The sequence below is a fragment of the Podarcis erhardii genome (assembly GCF_964252035.2).
Source record: "Podarcis erhardii genome assembly, chromosome: 10".
NCBI lineage: Eukaryota > Metazoa > Chordata > Lepidosauria > Squamata > Lacertidae > Podarcis > Podarcis erhardii.
Genome location: NC_138500.1, coordinates 25289332 through 25310000, shown reverse-complemented (window position 1 = coordinate 25310000; position 20669 = coordinate 25289332). Strand labels below are relative to the sequence as shown.

General features: G+C 42.8%; 1 protein-coding gene across 7 annotated transcripts in view; it reads right to left on the bottom strand.

Annotated features, from left to right (window-relative positions):
* Window positions 1-20669, bottom strand: part of CHST11 (carbohydrate sulfotransferase 11) — a 224627-nt gene that overhangs the window by 130655 nt on the left and 73303 nt on the right. The window contains exon 1 of one of the 7 annotated variants that reach the window (XM_081879272.1): window positions 5169-5258. The exons of the other annotated variants lie outside the window; for them this stretch is intronic. The gene's annotated coding sequence lies outside the window, so the exon portion shown is untranslated. Of the gene's footprint in view, window positions 1-5168; window positions 5259-20669 lie in introns of those variants that run through there. 7 annotated transcript variants of the gene reach the window in all.

The window sequence follows — 20669 nt, the reverse complement described above, 5'->3', positions numbered from 1 at the left end:
GATCAGCTGACTGTCACATAAGTGATTCTTATAGAATAGATTCTATTTGTAAAACACACTGAATTTTACCTAAGAATCTTCAATCAGTTGAAACGCAAGTTTCAACTTTTAAATGCCGACCATCTTACAAGGAAGTGTTACCAGCGAAACTGCTAGTGTGAAGTAGGAAAACAGTAACCAGCTTCTATTCGATTACTTTTCACATTCTCAGACATTTTTATCTAGGCTAACTTGTCACAAACAACTGGAAACTGCGAACACCTTCTTATCACCTCATTCACTTGCCATAGCAAGGAGAATCCATCAATCACTCTGGTGCTCTGGAAGATGACATCATCACTCCTACCCTTTAAAAAGTCCCAGAGACACTGCACCGTGAATCAAAACCAAAGGACCTACTCAACACAACAAGAGCTGGTGCATTTCTTTCTTTGTTTTTATAGGGCTTTTAGTGCAGTTTTACCATCTTTAGCTTCTTATATCTTCTAAAGAACACTTGCAAATTGTTCCCACTTGTCACCTAAAAGTAAATATCCCATCAGGCTGCAGCACTAGGAGGGATGAGAAGCAGGGCAACTGTCTCAGCAATATTGCGAAACCAGCTCCACTCCCTCAACTGTTTCCACCTCAGATGGTTATCGTAAGACATCTGTGGGTGCAGGGTAGTTGGGTCAACTCTGCCGTCATGCCCACCCTGTGATGAGCTCCCTGGGCCTCCCCTCTCAGAAACAGGCAACAACACTCAGTGTTTGGAAGGAGGAGAGCAACGCCACGCCTCCGACTGCTACTGCTTTAAAGCCTACTGCTTTAAAGCCTTGATGGTGAACATAATAACTGGGCAGGCTCACGTAGCAGGAGAAGACGGTCCTTGAGACATTCAGATCCTGACCTTTAAAGGGCTTTAAAGGTTAGTGCCGGCTGCAGAAGCAATTACTTAAACAAATTGTGTCCTATCTAATGCTTATCATATTAAAATCTGTAAGAAAACTGCAAAACATCTCTGCAGAAGCGAAACAGAACATACATCTTTTTTTGTCTTGAAAGAAAAATAAATGTCTCTCTTTCTCTCCTAATCTAAATTGAAACATTAAAAAGGTAATTATCTACTGAAGGGACCTGCTGCTTTCCCCTCAAAGCAATGAGAAACTCCACAGTCTTGGTGGTATCTTGAATAGTTCTAGTAAACAAACACACTAAATGATTTGTTTTTCCTTCACCATTTAAAGTACTGGAGATTACAGTGGGCTGCAATTTTAATTAACTTCTGAGGCTTTTTAGTCAAACAGCTCGATAGAGCAATTGCTTAAAATATTGAATGTTAAACACATGTAGGATACCAATTGATCTTCTGCATGCACAGATACAGGTATTTGGAAGAAGAAGAAGAAGAAGAAGAAGAAGAAGAAGAAGAAGAAGAAGAAGAAGAAGAAAGTTTTCCTCAAGAAAACATTGCATAACATCTTCAGGCTATGCCAGACTTGAGCTCCTAAACATGTGTTAATTTGGAGGTTAAGACAGGGCTGAGTTTAAATGTCTTCCCTGATAGCACCACACTTTCTGCCACGTGCAAAGCTGGATGGGGAATGTTTTGGTGGCAGCAGGACAAACAGAGGAGACAGCAATTATGCTTCCCCTACCAGCAGGCTCCAGGGTGAGCGCATGGAGCATTGGGCTTCAGCATAACCCCATGTCATCATTGACATTAAGCTCATCAGCATGGGGGTCAGTAAGCAATAATGAAGCCAAAGCAAAAGAAAAGGTGAGCCAGGAGGCAGTTTGCCAAAAACTTTCATTCCCTTCCCTTGTGCACAGCCATTCCACGCTAGAGTTGGCCAGTACAGATGGAGCAATAAAAATGGTTTCCTATCCTGACTTGCAGAGCAGACACAAACCATACTTCGCCTGCTCCGATGAAGCAGCAAACTATGCTGTGCCTCCACTCAGGACCCGATGAATGGGACGCATGAGTCTATGGCTTCTCCACTTATTCACAAAACACCAAACCATCGTTTGGTATTATGCCTGAATTGTCTCACATAAACCAAGGCAAGAAATAAGCAGAGTTTGAGCGTCACTCTTGGCAACATCACAAGAATGTAGTAACAGGGAGCTTACACGTTTTGAGGCAGGGCTTCAAATAAAGGAATGGATGTTCCCGAGTTTTGTATTACGTGGGGAAGGGGAATTCTCTCTATCCACTTTCTGCATAATGTGCATAATTCCATGCACTCATATTGCCTCTTACTTGCCTTTACTGTAAACTAGAAAGATAAAAAATGTAATAACCTTTCCTTATAGGGGATTTGCTCTTGTGGGGAACGATGGGGATGGCAACTGGGGAGGGCCAAGCCCATCCTCACTCCCTGCTCATGTGCTAAATCAGCAGGCCTGAAAAGGGCTAGAGCTGTTTGCACATTAGGCAAGGACAGATGCTTAGAGATGCCAAGAAATGTGCTTCTTAGCAACAGCAAGTTTTTTCATGTAAGACTAGTTTGTGAATGCTATAGAGCACAGTATACTGTTGAACACTTGTTTATTTGGCTGATAAATGCACCTGCGCCAATGGCAAAGCAGTTTCTAAAAGAGCTTCTTGTCCTTTTCATCTGCTCAAGATAAGATAAGATAACACCCTGTGGTGTTATATTGACACACCAGCTCACTAAAGGGCAAGGCTGATTTGCCCTTGTAGTGCTTGGCAGTCTGATCTACCTGTGGTTTTCTTCAAACGTTTCCAATGAAAACTTTTTAATAAAGTTGAACTATAACTATAGTAGAAGTTCCAAGCACACCTTGCATGCAAGAGATCAAGTATTTGGCAGCTTGGCTAAGTCAAGACTGGAATTTGCTCTCTAGCTTTAAAAATATATAGAAGAGATGAGGGAACCTGTGGCCTATCAGATGTTGCTGAACTGCAGCTCCCACCATTCCTGACTATTGGCTATGCTGGTTGGGGCAGATGGGAGTTGAAGTCCAACAACCTCTTGAATGCCACAAGGTCCCCATGCTCAGTACATAGGCTCAATTGGTACATTATGGGTAAGGAAGGTTAGCTACAGTGATTGGCCAGCAAACTAGAATTCGAAATTATGGTTTAAAGCAGGTTTGCAAGCCATGGTTTGTGGGATGGTTTTGATTTCCAAGCTGACAAAACTGTTTATTTTGTCCATCACTCTGCACCTCAGAGATGGGAGTAAAGTTATTAAGCTGAATACTAAGAGAACAGAAGCAGAAAAGCACATCTAAACACTGTTTAGCCAACTGTACATTTGGAAACTCCAATAGATGTTTGGGTTACAATAATGGACGGCATGTACCGTATTTTTTGCTCTATAAGATGCACCAGACCATAAGACACACCTAGTTTTTGGAGGAAGAAAACAAGAAAAAAAAAATATTCTGAATCCCAGAAGCAGCCAGAACAGCAAGAGGGATTGCTGCGCAGCGAAAGCAGCGATCCCTCTTGCTGTTCTGGCTTCTGGGATAGCTGCGCAGCCTGCATTCGCTCCATAAGACGCACACACATTTCCCCTTACTTTTTAGGAGGGAAAAAGTGCTTCTTATAGAGCGAAAAATACAGTAGTTTGTTGTGAAGTTTTAAATGAGTCATAAAGTCTTGCTCTTTTATTGTACCCCTAAGAAATGATATGAAATTAAACCTAAACCTACAATACATGACCCATTCTGTTAGACAGATTTACTTTCAATGTGATGCTTATGAGGATTTCAGTACATTAATATTCCTTCCTTGAACCTGAAATCTGTGTCCAACCCTCAACTGAGCCAAAAATTGCACAGTCACAATGCCCAGCTGTGTTGTGCGAGCTGAAAGCCTATGCTTTACTTTGCTCACCCTACCCCTCCCCACACCTCTTGCCAGTCACAACTACCTTTCATCTGCCACACTCATAAGCCTTCCCCATAACCACTTCCTTCCATTCAATGTGAATGGGAAGTGTGATATCTGGGGCCAACAAGCAACTAAAGGAGAAAGAAACTTAATCTTCATCTTCACCAAACAAAGTCACATTTGAAAACCAAGGCCCTAGAATAGGGATGGGGAACCTGTGGCCCTCCAAATGTTGTTGGACTCCAGTTCCCATACTCTCTGTCCACTGAGAATGCTGGCTGGGACTGATGGGAGTTGGAGTCCAACAGCGCCTGGAAGGCCACAGGTTCCCTATCCCTGACCTAGTGAAATATAGAGCTCTGAAGAACAGCAAAAGGACAAAGCTGCTTTTCATCATGTTAAATTTCAAAGGGATAGGTACATTTAAGCGATGAGTTCGTCAACAGCCTTTCAGCAGACTGGACAACAGGAGAATACCATGAAAAAAATCCCAGTGTAAATTGTGGTTTTTACCAACATGGGTGCAGAAACAACAGCTTGACCTTTAGAATGCCAGAGTCTCAAACTCCCCATCGGTATTTCCATTGAAGCAGAGCACATGTTCACATTTCCCAAATCTTTATGTGAATAGCAGCATCCGCTAGCTACTGGCTTTTTAATCTCCTTGGTAATGCTTTATTTACATTGTTTATGCTGTCCTAATTACTCCTTGTTTGTATCATAAACATAAACAAATATTGGTAATTTGCTTAAATTAACTGCATCTCATCTTACTTTTCTAAGGATATGTTAATATTTAATTTTTCATTACACAGATGCAAAACAAAGTGACAAAGGATCCTAATATCTGGTTGCTTAAAACTCATATACATGTCAGTTGCTGATTGTATCTGTGCTGAAGATGCCCATTTACATCTTGTTTGGGAGATGGCATATATCCTGCAGTACAGCATTAAGAACATGGAAAGAATAGGACACAATCAACACAATCAATTGGGGGGACGGGGCTGTAAATGGTAACAAAAAAATTAAGCCATTCAAGTCAATGATGCTCTTAGCAGTGATTTCAATGCAAGTAACACGCAGTAGGTATTGGATCTGAAATCTAGTGACAGTAGTTAAATAGATTTAAGAGAACTGGATATAGTTCCTTTTGCTTACCATTGTGTCCACATGCCATTTCTTTTGCCTCAATGTTCCCTCTGCCGAAACACTTTCCACAGGCTTTCGAAACAATACAAAACCTGTAAAACCTATTCATCTGAGGCAAATCACTGTAGCCACAAGCAAATCCCTTTTTAAAGCCACATTTGACACTCACCAGCTGTGTGCTGTGGCGCCACCACTGCAGATGGCCAGAGGACAGTACTGCAGCCGCCATTTCAGCAGGGATCATGTGACCCAAGGGGCCAATGGGGTTCTACTTGCTGACTGCAGCCCAGATCATCAGTTTGAACAATTCATCTCTCAGACACGGACTGAATTCCCCCTCCCTTTCCTCCCTGCTTGACTGCCTGCTTTCCTCAAAACAAACCACCAGCCCTGACACACAGCTTTCTTCCACAAAGCAACTTCATTTCCCCCTATGATTCATTAAGCACTATTATTCTGGGACTTGCCAGACTTTGAGGTTTGTTGCATGCAGTCTAAGACTTCAGTCTTCCTATTTATCCCCAGTCTGGAAACTAAGCATGCTAGGAATTTATTATTAAATATCTGTCTAGCAGATTGTAGCTTGTTTTCATTTCAAGTCAAGAACAAGATAGGAAGATTGAAATCTGAAGTGTGTTTTCATTACAGTTTTTCTACAGGTGATATCTCTTGTTGGGCTCACATCTACTGTGATAAAGAGCATACAATCTTCTTTGAGATGCCCGTTCAAATTTCTAGCATGTCCTTGTACCTAAAAATAAATAAATGCGTATGTGCACACTATTTACTCCATTGCCTTAAATGAAAAAGGAAAGGAAGTGGGATTGAATAATTGGTCTCTTCTGGTTCTTAGGAATCAAGAAACAGAAACTGTATCTGCTATGTATGCTAAAGTTACCTTTAAAAATCCATTGCTGGTACTGTATATTGGTTGGTACAATGCACATAGAACATTCTCTCTCCCCACCATTCACTTCAGGCTCGTTCCATATTGCTTCTTACCAGTACCAAGTTATTTCTTAGCCAGAGGGAACCACAAAAATATAAGAAAGTACAGAAGTCATAACTTTGAAGGTGGGTTTCTTTCTGAATTATTATCTGGGTATTTCAGTACTCAGAAGTGGTGGGGAGGTTTGTATGAAGATTTATTTTATTTTTATTTTACAGGAGTAGCCGTGGGCAAGTCACCACCTCTGAAGCTAAGCTTTCCCTCCAGGGAGCTGTTAGGATATGTGATATGAGGAAGCCTAGAACACGGGAAATGCTTGAGGAGATATTTAAGTGGAGGCTGAATGGGCAGCTGTCCAGGATGCTGTCACTGAAGATTCCTGTATGGAGCGGGAGCCTTGAAGGGACCCTAAGGTCCCTTCCATCTCTTAATATTCTATGATTCTATGGATGGTGCACTAAAACTGAGCGTGAGATTTCTCTTTGCTGTGTGTGCTGATCAGAAAGCTCCAGGTTATTTTTGTAATGCATTTTATCACACCAAGAGCTGGTTCTCCCTACCTCTCCCAATTTTATCCTAACAACAGCCTTGGGAGGAAGATCAGGCAGAGAGAGAGAGAGAGAGAGAGAGAGAGAGAATGACTTGCCTAAGCTTCTCCCCCTCATTTAATCCCCACAACAAGCCTGTGAGGTAGGTTAGGCTGAAAGGCATCATGACCAAGTAAGGATTATGAACCCTGGTCTCCCAGGTCCTAGCCCAGGGGTAGGCAACCTAAGGCCCGGGGGCTGGATGTGGCCCAAGCGCCTTCTAAATCTGGCCCGCGGACGGTCCGGGAATCAGAGTGCTTTTACATGAGTAGAATGTGTCCTTTTATTTAAAATGCATCTCTGGGAACCTGCACAAGCGACACTGACACAAAACCCCACATATATTAAGTATAATAGAAACATCACCACCCCACCCATCTTCCCACCCCCTTTCCCCTTCTTCTTCCTAATTTCTCAACAAATGAAGCTGATCTGTAAAAAATGTTACTGGGGGGGGGGAGAGAGAGACATTGCACATACTTCTGTAAACTAAGAAAATCTTTAATAAAAATACATTTTTAAAAATGCATCTCTGGGTTATTTGTAGGGCCTGCCTAGTGTTTTTACATGAGTAGAATGTGTGTTTTTATTTAAAATGCATCTCTGGGTTATTTGTGGGGCATAGGAATTCGTTCATCCCCCCTCCCCCAAAAAAAATATATAGTCCAGCCCACCACATGGTCTGAGGGACGGTGGACCTGCCCTTGGCTGAAAAAAGGTTGCTGACCCCTATCCTAGCCCAACACTCAAACCTCCACACCACACCAGCTATAGTGGAGAATTGTGTAGATAGTGTTTTAATATACCTTATTTTTCGCCCGATAGGACGCACTTTTTCCCCTCCAGAAATGAAGGGAAAATGTGTGTGCGTCCTATGGGGCGAATACAGGCTTTCGCTGAAGCCTGGAGAGCGAGAGAGGTCGGTGCGCACCGACCCCTCTCGCTCTCCAGGCTTCGCGCAGCTCTCTGCAAGCATGGGAGCCCGGCGCCGGGCTCCCACGGCTTGCGGAGAGTTGTCTGCATGCCGAAGCCTGGGGCGCACTGAGCTCAGCACGCCGCAGGCTTCGAGCTTCCCGCAGCTCTCCACAAGCGGTGGAAGTCCAGCGCTGGGCTCCCACGGCTTGTGGAGAGCTGCCTGTTCTTGGGGCTGGGGTCGGGGGAAGCTTGGGCTTCCCCCGCCCCAGCCCCACGCCTGGGGGTGAAATAATTTTTTTTCCTTTATTTCCCCCCCAAAAAACTAGGTGCGCCTTATGGGCCAGTGCGTCCTATGGGGCGAAAAATACAGTAAGTCCTTGGTGACCATTTGCTTTTTAAGGATCCCATCTCAGCCTCTGAAATTTGGTGGAAAACCAGGTCTTTGCTGTAATCATCCTTAACAAAATAAATAAATCAGTTTGTCTGCTCTGGCATGGAGCTTGCTCAAAAAGAGAAGAGAAGGAGGGCTTAAAAGAGAATAGCTGCTTTGGTGACCTATAATTTTAAAGGCATCAATCCAGAAGTGTGGTTAGAATGTGAAAAGGTCACTTGCTGCTGCAGCAGCTGCATCCTGGATCACAACATTTCAGGATCCCAAACACATACGCAGCCTGAATCAAACTGCAAGTCACTCCTGACAGTTTTACTAGAACAAAATTAAAGCAGCACAGTGTCAGGCATTCTCATGAATTAAAAACTGGAATTGGCAAGGCAGGCCCGGCCCACTTATTAGGTGTGGCAAAGCAGCCACCTCAGGCAACAGAAGCCGCATAGCTGCCCCCGCCCCCAGAGACAATGTCAGAGAAACAGTGTAGGCACCATCACAGATTTCCAGCAAGATCTTGCCAAAATCTTGTGAGATACTGCCAAAAATCGGCACCAATGCCAGCACTGATTCTCTGCCAGTAGGTGGTGTGGTGCTAGTGCTGGCAGAGGCGGAGGTGATGGGATGGGCAGCATGGCAGAGCAGAGTGGCACTTCCTGTTTGGCTTGGGGAAGGGCATAGCTCAGGGATAGAAAGCACATCCTTTGCATGCAAAAGGACTATATGGTCACTTCAAACTACTCTCAGCCTTCAGAGGAAGCATTAGCAGCCAAGCACTCACACGAGGCAAGGAAAGCTGCATTCAGGATCCTCTTTTCAGAATGAATAAATTCAGCTTTGCATTTGTCAACAGCATGTGAACAGACTCTGATTGTTACTTGCATGCAAAGGGGATGCATCTGAGCTCCCCGCCTCCAGCACAAACAGGTACAGGCTCTGCTCTCCCTACCACTTGTAATCAGGGACTGGTGCATCATACCATGCCTTAGAGATTACCTGCTCAGTGTAGCTATTTCACTGCCTGCTGTACTTGAGAACTAATCTCGATTTTGCTACTATGTGATCTGAGTTTAGAAATGCTTTACATATATAAAAAACACACTAGTGGTTTGGGAGATGCAATTCAATAGCAATGAAACTGTACAACCCTTTGACACGTAATCATGTATCAATGATTTGGGGGGTTGTGGGGAAATGAATATTCCAAAGTTAGTATTTCATAGGTTCTTTGACAGGGCACACCATTGGAATTGGAAGCAGCTTGCTTCCCTTCGTGGAGTGTTATTTGCCATTTTACCACTAGACTGCAAGCAACAGGTATTTGCTGTTTCTTTGTGTGTGTGTTTTAAGGTTGTCTTCACAATGAAAACTTGTGAAAACACAAAAGCTGCCTGTTATGGTCTGGGATTGCCAGACATCCAGGAGGCTTTTGTTTTCAGATCAGACTCCAGTGTGTTGTTGTTGTTGTTGTTGTTTAGTCGTGTCCGACTCTTCGTGACCCCAGAGCACACCAGGCACTTCTGTCTTCCACTGCCTCCCGCAGTTTGGTCAAACTCAGCTTCATAGCTTCGAGAACACTGTCCAACTATCTCGTCCTCTGTCATCCCTTCTCCTTGTGCCCTCCATCTTTCCCAACATCAGGGTCTTTTCCAGGGAGTCTTCTCTTCTCATGAGGTGGCCAAAGTATTGGAGCCTCAGTTTCAGGATCTGTCCTTTCAAATGACCATTTCCCCATGCGAAAAAAGCACTCAGTGATCACCTTTACCATGTCAATCATGAACAGGTCTATAGATGTGTGTGTACGTGTGTGTGTTGTCAAATTTAAAGAGAGGAGGCAAAGATAGATAGATAGATAGATAGATAGATAGATAGATAGATAGTTTTTTAAAGAAAATAAAGAACCTCCTTTCCAAAAAAATTAACTTTAGTAGGATATTTCTGAATAAAAGTAAATCCCTAACTCCTAATTACCATGGAAGAAGATTCACACTGAAACATTCTGGGCTTTTGGATCAAATTTCATACTGTCCCATACAGAACTATTTCAGATTTATTTCGTTTATGTGGGGTGCCCTACTGTTTCCCACCCCATTATGAGAAACCTTGTTACAACACTATATAAAATAAACAACATTTTTTATTGATTTATCATAAACATCTGAACAAGCTAACACATAACCATACAAACAATAACATGGAACATATTCAGAATAAAAAACAAATTACAGAGATGCAGTTCTATATAGTCATGATTTTAAGATGAGTCTGTGTTGCCCACCACAACAAGTAGTGAGCCTTCAAACTTAGACCCTGTTAAAAACAAATCAAGCACCAATTAATATTATGTGCTCATCAATTAATCAACCACAAGCTGACTTGACTAGCCTGATTAAATATAATAAAGCTCAGAGCCTACAGGCTCACAGAGGGTATTTTTTAAATGACCCTGTAAAGAAAATAGGCTGCTTTATGTGTGAAATTAGTTGCTTAAAAAGGAAAAGAATGCATTCAATTCAACCACCTCCCAAAAAAATTTAATAGCCTATACAATTACAGTAAAAGCAGTGGATACTAAAATATATAAAAAAGAAGCTTATCTAGATTAGCAAATTTATTGGAGTATGGTTTTAATATGAATCTTAGCAGAAAGAAGCATGGGAAGACTGATGAAGAATTCAACTAAATCTAAATGGATTTTTAAAATGAAACTTAGCTACCAAAGACCAGCGATTATTCTTACTTGCTCCATTTTCGTTAAATGACTGGAGCTGAAAAATCACAGGCGAAAGTAGATGAGACAAACCTAATGTATCTTTGCCTTTAAATGCAAGGTTTTACCATGGTTCTATTTTTAAAAAAAACAAAAAATGCCAGTGTGAGATAAAAGCAAAAGAAGCCAAGGACGTGGGGGAGATTTACCCTTCCAGCACCACTGTGCTTCTGATCAAGATTGGAACCAAATGCCTGCAACCCTCATTGGGTGGGGGGGGCACACACATGCTCACATCAATAGGAGTTCTCCCCATTCAAAGCAAATTTCAGGCACAGGGCCCTTCTAATGTGGATCAGGACCAGAACAGCTGAACAATATTTAACCCCACTGCACAGGCTAGGAAGCAGATCTAGATTGCCCCTCCCCTTAAAAAACACAGAGAGAGGGGGGGGACAAAGGTATGTAGCTACCATATTATCTTGCCTAATGTTCAAACTTAAGCATCAGAGAGGTGCATGTAGAAAACACATAGACTATTCCCATCACCCTAATGGTAATTACAGGTGGCACATTGCTTGCATTTTTACTGTACAGTGGTACCTCGGGTTAAGTACTTAATTCATTCCGGAGGTCCATTCTTAACCTGAAGCACCACTTTAGCTAATGGGGCCTCCTGCTGCTGCCACGCCGCCGGAGCACGATTTCTGTTCTCATCCTGAAGCAAAGTTCTTAACCTGAAGCACTATTTCTGGGTTAGCGGAGTCTGTAACCTGAAGCGTATGTAAGCCGAGGTACCGCTGTATATCAAAGGCCTACGAAAGCTATGTCTAGGCTCTGCTCAAAATACCTCAAAATACATGAAAATACATGAAACCTCAAAATACATGAAAATGAAATTGGGTCTGGGCTACATTCACAAAGCCATCTGCATGCAACAGACAGCAAAAATATGGAAGTGGGCCATAGCTCTGAGGCAGCAGAGCACATGCTCTGCAACACAGAGGAAGTGGTCTCATTAGGGCAGGACTTCGTGGCAGGTGTCCAGAGCCCCATCCATGGAATGGGGAGGGGGCACAAGCACAGCAAGAGTGACATCACATTTTCAAGTAGTAGTAGTGAGTTTTCTTATCTGCCCTTCACCCTAAGGCCCAAGGGTGGGTTACGCCAGTGTGGTGTAGTGGTTAAGAGCGGTAGACTCGTAATCTGGTGAACCAGGTTTGCGTCTCTGCTCCTCCACCTGCAGCTGCTGGGTGACCTTGGGCCAGTCACACTTCTCTGAAGTCTCTCAGCCTCACTCACCTCACAGAGTGTTTGTTGTGGGGGAGGAAGGGAAAGGAGAATGTTAGCCGCTTTGAGACTCCTTAGGGTAGTGATAAAGCGGGATATCAAATCCAAACTCTTCTTACGATGACTTAAAATTCAATATTAAAAACAGATTAAAACAACTTGCTATGCCATCCTGGTTCTCTCTAGAAAACAGGAACTATTCACAAGTCTGGTGCTTACACTCACAATCTCAAGTCTCCCTGGCGACATACTTTACCCCCTTTGAGATCTAGAAGGAGGGGTGGGGGGGGGTCCTGTGGGCCTCCAGGTGTCATTGGACTGCACCTCCCATCAGCCCCACCTAGCATGACCAAGGTACGAGGTGATGGAAGTTGGCATTCCCACCCCAATTCTGGAGTGAAAGCATAGCTCTGCATTTCCAGAGCACCTGTGATTCAATAGCACCTTCACTTCCAATACAAGCAAAAGCAAACATACCCTACCCGTAATAGCTGCATTTGTTAGGGCAAAAGCTGCCAGGGTAATGTAGCTGTTAGAGTGCTGGACTAGGACCTGGGAGACCAGGGTACAATTCCGCAGTCAACCATAAAGCTAACTGGGTGACCTTGGGCCAGTCACTGCCTCTCAGCCTAACCTACCTCACAGTGTTGAAGGGGATTAAATGAGGAAGGGGGAGAACCATGTACACCACATGGAGCTCCTTGGAGAAACGATGAGATATGAATGTGATAGATAAATAGGATCAGGGGTTAAAGAGTAAACCACAACCTTCGAACAAACTCTTGCGGTCATCTGGCTGGCTCTGCAATGGCAGCACAAGTCACCACAAGTGTCTGGGAAGCCTTTACTTTCATTTTTATTATCATTCTTCTTTTTAAAGAGAGTTTGCAGCAGGCTTTCTTGGCTCAGCCTCACAAAAGGTAGAGAATTGCAAGCTTAATTTGGTTTCAGGCAAGGTTAGATGCCTGAAAAACAGGAGCTTCAAAATCACTGCCCCCACCCCCTTGCTTGGGCAGCCATCCAAGGCAAAATTTTGCAGAGTCAGGACAGGATGGAGCCAAAAGCCTTCACGCAACTGCTCTCACTATTCTCTTTAGAGAGCATTGAGAAGATCACTATGCACAGACACCTTGCCAGGACTGTGCTGAGACAAGCAGTTGGGAAGATTGAAAGAACGTTGGCTGCTAGAAAATGATCTGCTGCAGAGGATTAATGGTTCTTCTGTGAGTCCGAGAGACTCGGGGACAGAAATGGGCAAAGGGCAAAGAAGCATCTCTAGGTAAGTGGCAAAGATGGGAACACAAGCAGGGGTAGCATTTCAACTTCCAGCTTGTGGATGGTGCAACAAGCAGAGGCTGCCCCATCAGGCAGTAGCCATTTTGTGGCACGTGCTTTTTAAAGGAAGTACATGAGAAAATACCCCAGATTTGGGCTACAGCCTGAAAATTTTGGAAGTCCCAAATAGGCAACTACACAACTCTTTGAACCAGTGTTCCCACATCACAGAAACATAGGAAGTGGCCTTGTAAGACTATTTGCCCATCCAGCTCAATACAATCCTACTTACTGTGACTAGGAAAACCTCTTCTCCAAGGTCTCTGGTAGAGATCTTTCCCCTGAGCTGCCAAGTGGTCCTTTTTGCTGAAGATGTCAGGCTGAACCTAAGACCTTCTGCTTGCAAAGCATGGACTCCACGACTCTGTAGCTCAGGGGTAGGGGAATCTATCAATCTACACACACAATAGATGTGCAAATCTGTCCATTTCAGTTTCTCACTGTTCCATTCTTGCATTCAGTACTCCACATTCCCATATCAGTTTGTGATTTTTATTTATTTTTAAAGAAGCCCTCATGAAAATTCATCAGCACATTAGTGTAGATTTCTCATAACTTACATATTTTTCTATAAAATAAAAAAATTCCTTCCAGTAGCACCTTAAAGTCCAACTAAGTTAGTTCTTGGTATGAGCTTTCGTGTGCATGCACACTTCTTCAGATATCTGAAGAAGTATCTGAAGAAGTGTGCATGCACACAAAAGCTCATACCAAGAACTAACTTAGTTGGTCTTTAAGGTGCTACTGGAAGGAATTTTTTTATTTTGTTTTGACTATGGCAGACCAACACGGCTACCTATCTGTAACTGGAATATTTTTCTATCGTACACATTTTTGCATGCAAATTTTGCAAAAAAAACTGTATGTTATTTTCACCAACATATGGGACATTACCCTAATGTATGCATTTTCATATAGATTACGTACTCAACTGAAGAACCACAAAATTCGGAGAAATGCAAATGTTCAAAGGATGGCTGTTTTTTCAGTTCATATATTGTTTTGGAAAGTGTGAATTAGGCAGGTTTGCCATTAAATATGAACTGAATCCAATTTGTCCCCAATCTCTAACACAAACACACTTTTCCGCCTTGCAAAGTTCTTAAATGCTGGTCCACTGAAGGTCATAGCCTAGGAGTCTCAAGTAAGATGCAAACTGTTTCATAGTTTGCTCTCTTATCATATTTGCTTAAACAGATGTCTTTCCAGCACTACTGATTAGCATTCTGAACAGCAGGATCACTCTCCTTCTATCTACCTTATAGTACATGAAAGGGAATCTCATTAGCAAAACATCAGTAGGTTTACAAACAGCATTAACAATTCCTTCTGCTCATCTAACACCTTCCTTTAAGAATTTCAAGGCACTCTGATGACAAGTAATTAAGTTATGGCATACCCCCAGTGAAAGGGAGAACTCTGATTTTTTACCCATTTATATTACCATTCTGATTAAGAAAAACAAAACAAAACACCGAGCACCATATGTCCGGACCATACTTTCCATTCACCTGCCTTGCAGCAGCAGCAGCTCTCACATCCTGATTAGTACTAGGATACATATTAATCCCATGCAGGTACTGTATGAGCATGTTGCACTTACTTATTATATCCATTGCTCACAGCAAAAAAAACACAAAAAAACCAGCAAGAGACACCCACAAGTCCCCTTTTGTACAGCAGAGCTAAAGAGCAAGAAGAAGAAGAAGAAGAAGAGTTTGGATTTGATATCCCACCTTTCACTCCCTTTCAGGAGTCTCAAAGCGGCTAACATTCTCCTTTCCCTTCCTCCCCCACAACAAACACTCTGTGAGGTGAGTGGGGCTGAGAGACTTCAGAGAAGTGTGCCTGGCCCAAGGTCACCCAGCAGCTGCATGTGGAGGAGCGGAGACACGAACCCGGTTCCCCAGATTACGAGACTACCGCTCTTACCCACTCCTAGAATGCCACCCTGAGAAGTTTCTGTACCCAGATTGCATTATCTACTTTGGGGGTTCCGCCATTGAGTTTAAAGATGCAATCCCATTCACAATTACTTGCTTATTTATAATTTGGATGTACTGTAGGACAGTCCACAAACTTGCCTAACATTAATGGATTTTCCCCTGTGAAGTCTTTTTATTTTAAAAAATCTACTCCAGATTCAGAGACCAAATAACCTCCCCTTCTTCTCTCCATTTTCCCTTTAAAAAAAAGGAGAGATGATTTAATTAAACTTTAATCCTGTAAATTTGTGGACTATGTAAAGACATCTTATTCAGTAACTGGTGCCAGGATGGAACAAAGATGTAACACGTACCATGAGTCCTTTTGAGTTTATTTCCCCACCATTCTGCCAAGGAGCTCAAGATGGTATTGTAAAGTTCTTCCCCACCCACTTTTATCATCACAATGACACTGCCTGGTAGGTTAGACTTAGACACAGCAATTGGTCCAAGATTATACCACAGACTTCATGGCCATGTGGGGATTAGAACCCAAGTCGTCCCAGTCCCAGTCTAATACTCTGAACACTGCAACAACAAAAAACCTGGTGGTACCTTACAGACTTAACACACATGGGCTTTTGTGGAAGGACCTTCCTCCTCAGAGGAAGGAGGGAGAGTGCCAGTGCTTCTGCTGCATTAGCTGTGGCTGTCATGACCCTGGAGCCATGTCCCTCATTTTTGAGGAGTGAGGGGAAGGACATGCAGGTCCAGTCCCACAAATGCTTTCAGAATAACCTGTGAGGCCCACTCAGCAGTCTGAAGATGCAGCACCACAATCTCTGATTCAGAGGACTTGACAGCTAAAAACCCAGGAAGACCTGAGGCTCCTCCTCAGTAGGAGATGACTGAAAGAGGCTGGGTCCTTTAAGTAGAGCAGTATTTTGCTGCTCAGACGGTGCTAACTATTTGGCTGCACAAGCCCCTGCTGCTGTAGAAAGACTCCGCTCCAGCTTATTTCTTCCTGGAGTAATGGCATAATAAGAGCCCGGTGGAAGAGGCTCGTCTTGTCCAGAATCCTGTTCTCTCAGTGACCAACTGGATGCCTGTCGGAAACCCGCAGACAGGACTCTCCTCTCCTGTGTTTTCCAGAAACTGGTGTTCAGAAGCATTACTGCCTCCCAATTGTTTCTCAGACCACGACAATGGCAGAGCACCGTGTTTCCCAGAGTACAGCACGAGCCTTGCCTCTTTCCTGAACCTTGCCCCTCTTTGCCTCATGAACCTTGCTAGGCCTCACTTGCCACCACAGAGCCCAACTGTGGCAAAACTGCAGGTGGGGGTGGGGAGGCAAGGAAGCAGCAGCCCTGCTTGCATATGAGGATGCAAGCAACATTAGTGCTGACCTAGTAGGGTAGAGAGACAGAGTTCCCTTGGGTGGGGGGATATCAAAAAAAGGAAGCACCACTACACTTTGTTTTGATGTATGGCAAGCAGCAATTTTTCCTGGTCTCCATGCCCTTTGAAGAAAGCATGTAATAGGATCTTGTAAGGAAAGGAGAGTCCTAAAATATATATCTTTTCCCCTGTATAACTCTCCATCACAAATATAGTTTATCTATGAGGGAAAGCCAGTGACTGCATAATTTCATGGTTGACTCATGTTTTAAGTGGTTTCCAAATTAGAGGGAGTTACACAGAAGCATGGAGGTGAAGGTAAAGAAGAAGCTAAAGTGCTCTTAATTATAAGACAAGCAAACAATGAATACAAAGCAATGGCTTTATTTATATCCTCTTCCATGCATGGGGTCAATACCACACGCCTCAGATGCATTTGCTGAATTCTGCCCATACTACAGGAAAATCATCAGGCTCTATCATTTCCAACTCCAGTGCATGATGATCATGTTTCCTGCTCAAATTTGTATATTTCCACCTTAGAAAAAACAGCACATCCTTTAAAACAGGTTTGGGGAGCCTTCAATCTGCAGCCAGATTAGGCCCACCAATACTATATCCCCACACCAAATGCCATATATATTTATTTAAACAATTTATATACTGAATAACTACAATAGCCTCTAAGTGGTTTATAAGGATACAACACAAAAAGTAAACAATCAGTTAAGCTACGAAATCAAACATCAATTAAAAATCCTGCTGTAAAAAAATATTCAGTAGGTGCTGGAAGTTCAACAGGGAGAGGGCCTGTTTGACCTCAGCTGGAAAGGAGCTCCACAAAATTGGGCCCACAATACTGAGGGATAGGAGTCATGCATTCAAGCCATGAGGGAACACTAACAGTGACTCTACAAAGGTATTCAGGATCATGCAGAGATAGAAGGAATGAGGCAGCCCTTAAGGCAATGTTTTTTCAAACTTGGGTCTCTAGCTTTACTACAGCTCCCATCATCCCTAGCTAACAGGACCAGTGGTCAGGGATGATGGGAGTTGTACTCCTACAACAGCTGGAGACGCAAGTTTGAGAAACACTGCCTTAAGGAATCGTGGAGCAAAGTTGTTAAGCAAAGCTGCAAAATAGTGCAGTAACCTTGAGCTTGGCCCTGGTGTGGGGGAAGGCATTGAAAACTTTTGAGCACCCGAGTTATGTACTGATGAGAGCCTGTCTCCGTCAACAGTCTAGCTGCAGCATTTTGCTCCAACTAGAGCCTCCAGACCAAGGGCAACCCCACACAGAGTGTGTTAAGGTAACCTCAAGTCTTGAGGTTATCAATGCATAGGTCACAATAGCCAGACTATCCCTGACCAAAATTGCTGTACCATGTCATAAGTGGAACAGGTAAAGTTGGGGTTGCATAGGTTCCCTGGCAAGCTGGGGTTGCATTCAGTGCCTTTTAAATGTTATGCGAAATGCAAGCCCTGGTGATATTTGTTCCACTATTTCTGGTGCATGAATAGGACTCAAGAGGCAGCTCTTATGTAAAACACTTGGGTTTATAATTGGTTCAGCAGCAGACCTCCAAATGGCAAAACACAAATAAGTACAGCATAACTAAAAGAAACAAAGCTTAAATGTGTTACGTCCATGGAACTATTCAAGCATGTGAATTTTCAAATTAGCATATAAGGATTTGCAGGACCTACTTTTGATAACTACGCCTTCTAATCCTGCAGAATAATTTAACACATTTTTGTGTTTCAGAGAAATAAAAAGGTGGAATAAGATCTACAAAACTTTGAATGTTCCTGGGATTATGAAAATAAAAGCATTGTTAATACACTTGAAGCGTTTTCTCGCCACAGTCAAATTAATAACTGTACTTTCCTTTGACTAACAAAAGAGAGGGGGAAATAGTCAGATACACTTTTTGGCAGCAAGTTCATGGCCAAAGCAATGCTCCCAAGCCCACACAACAATTTAACAACCTACTGTGAAAGCAAATATAGTCCTAAAATGGAAACAGCTAAGCACCAGATTCCCATGGCCCTGGAATCTCTCTCTTCCCTCTACTAGACTATTTTAAAAATAATCACTGGTCAAAGCTGTGGAATGAGGGAATAAAATTTATGGCGAGTGTTGCAATCAGAGAAAACTTAGAGAAGATGATATATAGATGGTATATAACACCAGAGAAATTAAATAAGATGTACAAGACTGGTAATAAGGCCTGCTGGAAATGCAAAATAAAAGAAGGCAACTTTATACACATGTGGTGGACATGTGGGGAAATAAAAAAATTTTGGGACATGATATATAATGAGTTAAAAAAAAATATTTAGATATACGTTCCCTAAAAAGCCAGAGGCCTTCTTATTAGGTATGATTGGGGAGGAAATTAGGAAAGAAGATAAAACTTTATTCCAATATTCAACAGCAGCGGCCAGAATGTTAATTGCTCAAAATTGGAAAAGTACGCATATACCAACCATGAGGGAGTGGCAAACAAAACTATATGACTTTGTCGAATTGGCAAAAATGACGCAGAGAATCAGAAACCAAAAGAACACAAAGTTGAATAACGACTGGACTAAATTCATGGCATATATAGAAACTAATTTTAAAAACCTACCAACTATAGCAGGTCTAATATAAAACTTCGGATGCACAAACTAATAACCAATATCAGCGGTAAAAGTGATATTTTAAAAATTAGAAATCCGAAATCAGTAGGGAAGGAAGTCAGACAGTGTGTGATATGTATTGGTCTAATGTTTATTTTTTACTTTTTTGACCGGTCCCCTTTTTCTTTTTGTGATGGTGCCCTTTTACTTTTTATTTAATGTTTTGTGTTTTACTTTTTTCTGAGTATGTGAAGAAGGAAACTCAATAAAAAGAATTAAAAAAAATAAAAATAAAAATAATCACTGTCATCCCTAGAAGGACCAGAACATGGTAGAAATACAGACATACAATAGTTTTTGAATTACCATCCAATATACAGATTTCGCTCTTGGGGAGCCAATAGGGTCCTGGCTGGCCTTACCTAATGGATGCTTCAAGCTTGCTCCTCCATTGTGCGCAATATATTGTAAAGAGAAGCCATGTAAACACAGGTAATGTGATTTCTAGGACCCAACCACCCAACTGACCTTGGCAACATTCCTGCCTCTGGCCTCTCAAATCATCATTTGCTGATGTAGCTCTTGACTTCAGCCTGACCTGGGCTACATAATCACAACTGTCACTTCCAGCTGATCACTCAAGAGACTGAATTCCCCATTCAGTTTAATAAAACAAGTACTTAATATATATAAAGTATATTTCTGAACAGGAACACCACAGAATTCTCTCCAAGACAGCACTGTAAAGATGCAACAAAATGAGTTAGCCACTCAACTCTGTTTGTTTTTAAAAACCCAAGACTTCCTTCCTTCAGACTATCTTGAGGTAAGCTAACCTTGTTTTTGCTTTAGTGTGATCCTTTTAAAAAATGGTTACTACTTGCCCCTTTAGCACAGTGATAGGGAACCTGTTGCCCTTCGGATCTTGTTGGGTACCAACTCACAGAATGGCCAGCCAAAATGGCAAAGGGTCAGGGATGATGGGAACTGTAGTTCAGCACCATCTGGAAAGCTACAGAGTTAGATTATAAAGGCACATTCCCTTTACGCTGTTCTTCTACTGGCAAACGCACCACCACCCATCCTCCTCTGCCTGCTGTGTAAAAAAAGTGGTCTAATGGGTAGGGAATGAAACAGAGTGCAGTAGGTATGCCTTGGAGTTGTTAAAGGAGGATACAATATCCAACGTGGTAGCCCCATTTATAAATTGCTACCTTCTACTGCTACCATAGGGACGCGGGTGGCACTGTGGGTTAAACCACAGAGCCTAGGACTTGCCAATCAGAAGGTCGGCGGTTCAAATCCCCGCAACGGGGTGAGCTCCCGTTGCTCGATCCCTGCTCCTGCCCACCTAGCAGTTCGAAAGCATGACAAAGTGCAAGTAGATAAATAGGTACCGCTGCGGCAGGAAGGTAAACGGCGCTTCTGTGCGCTGCTCTGGTTCGCCAGAAGCAGCTTAATCATGCTGGCCACATGACCCGGAAGCTGTACGCCAGCTCCCCTGGCCAATAAAGTGAGATGAGCGCCGCAACCCCAGAGTCGGTCACGACT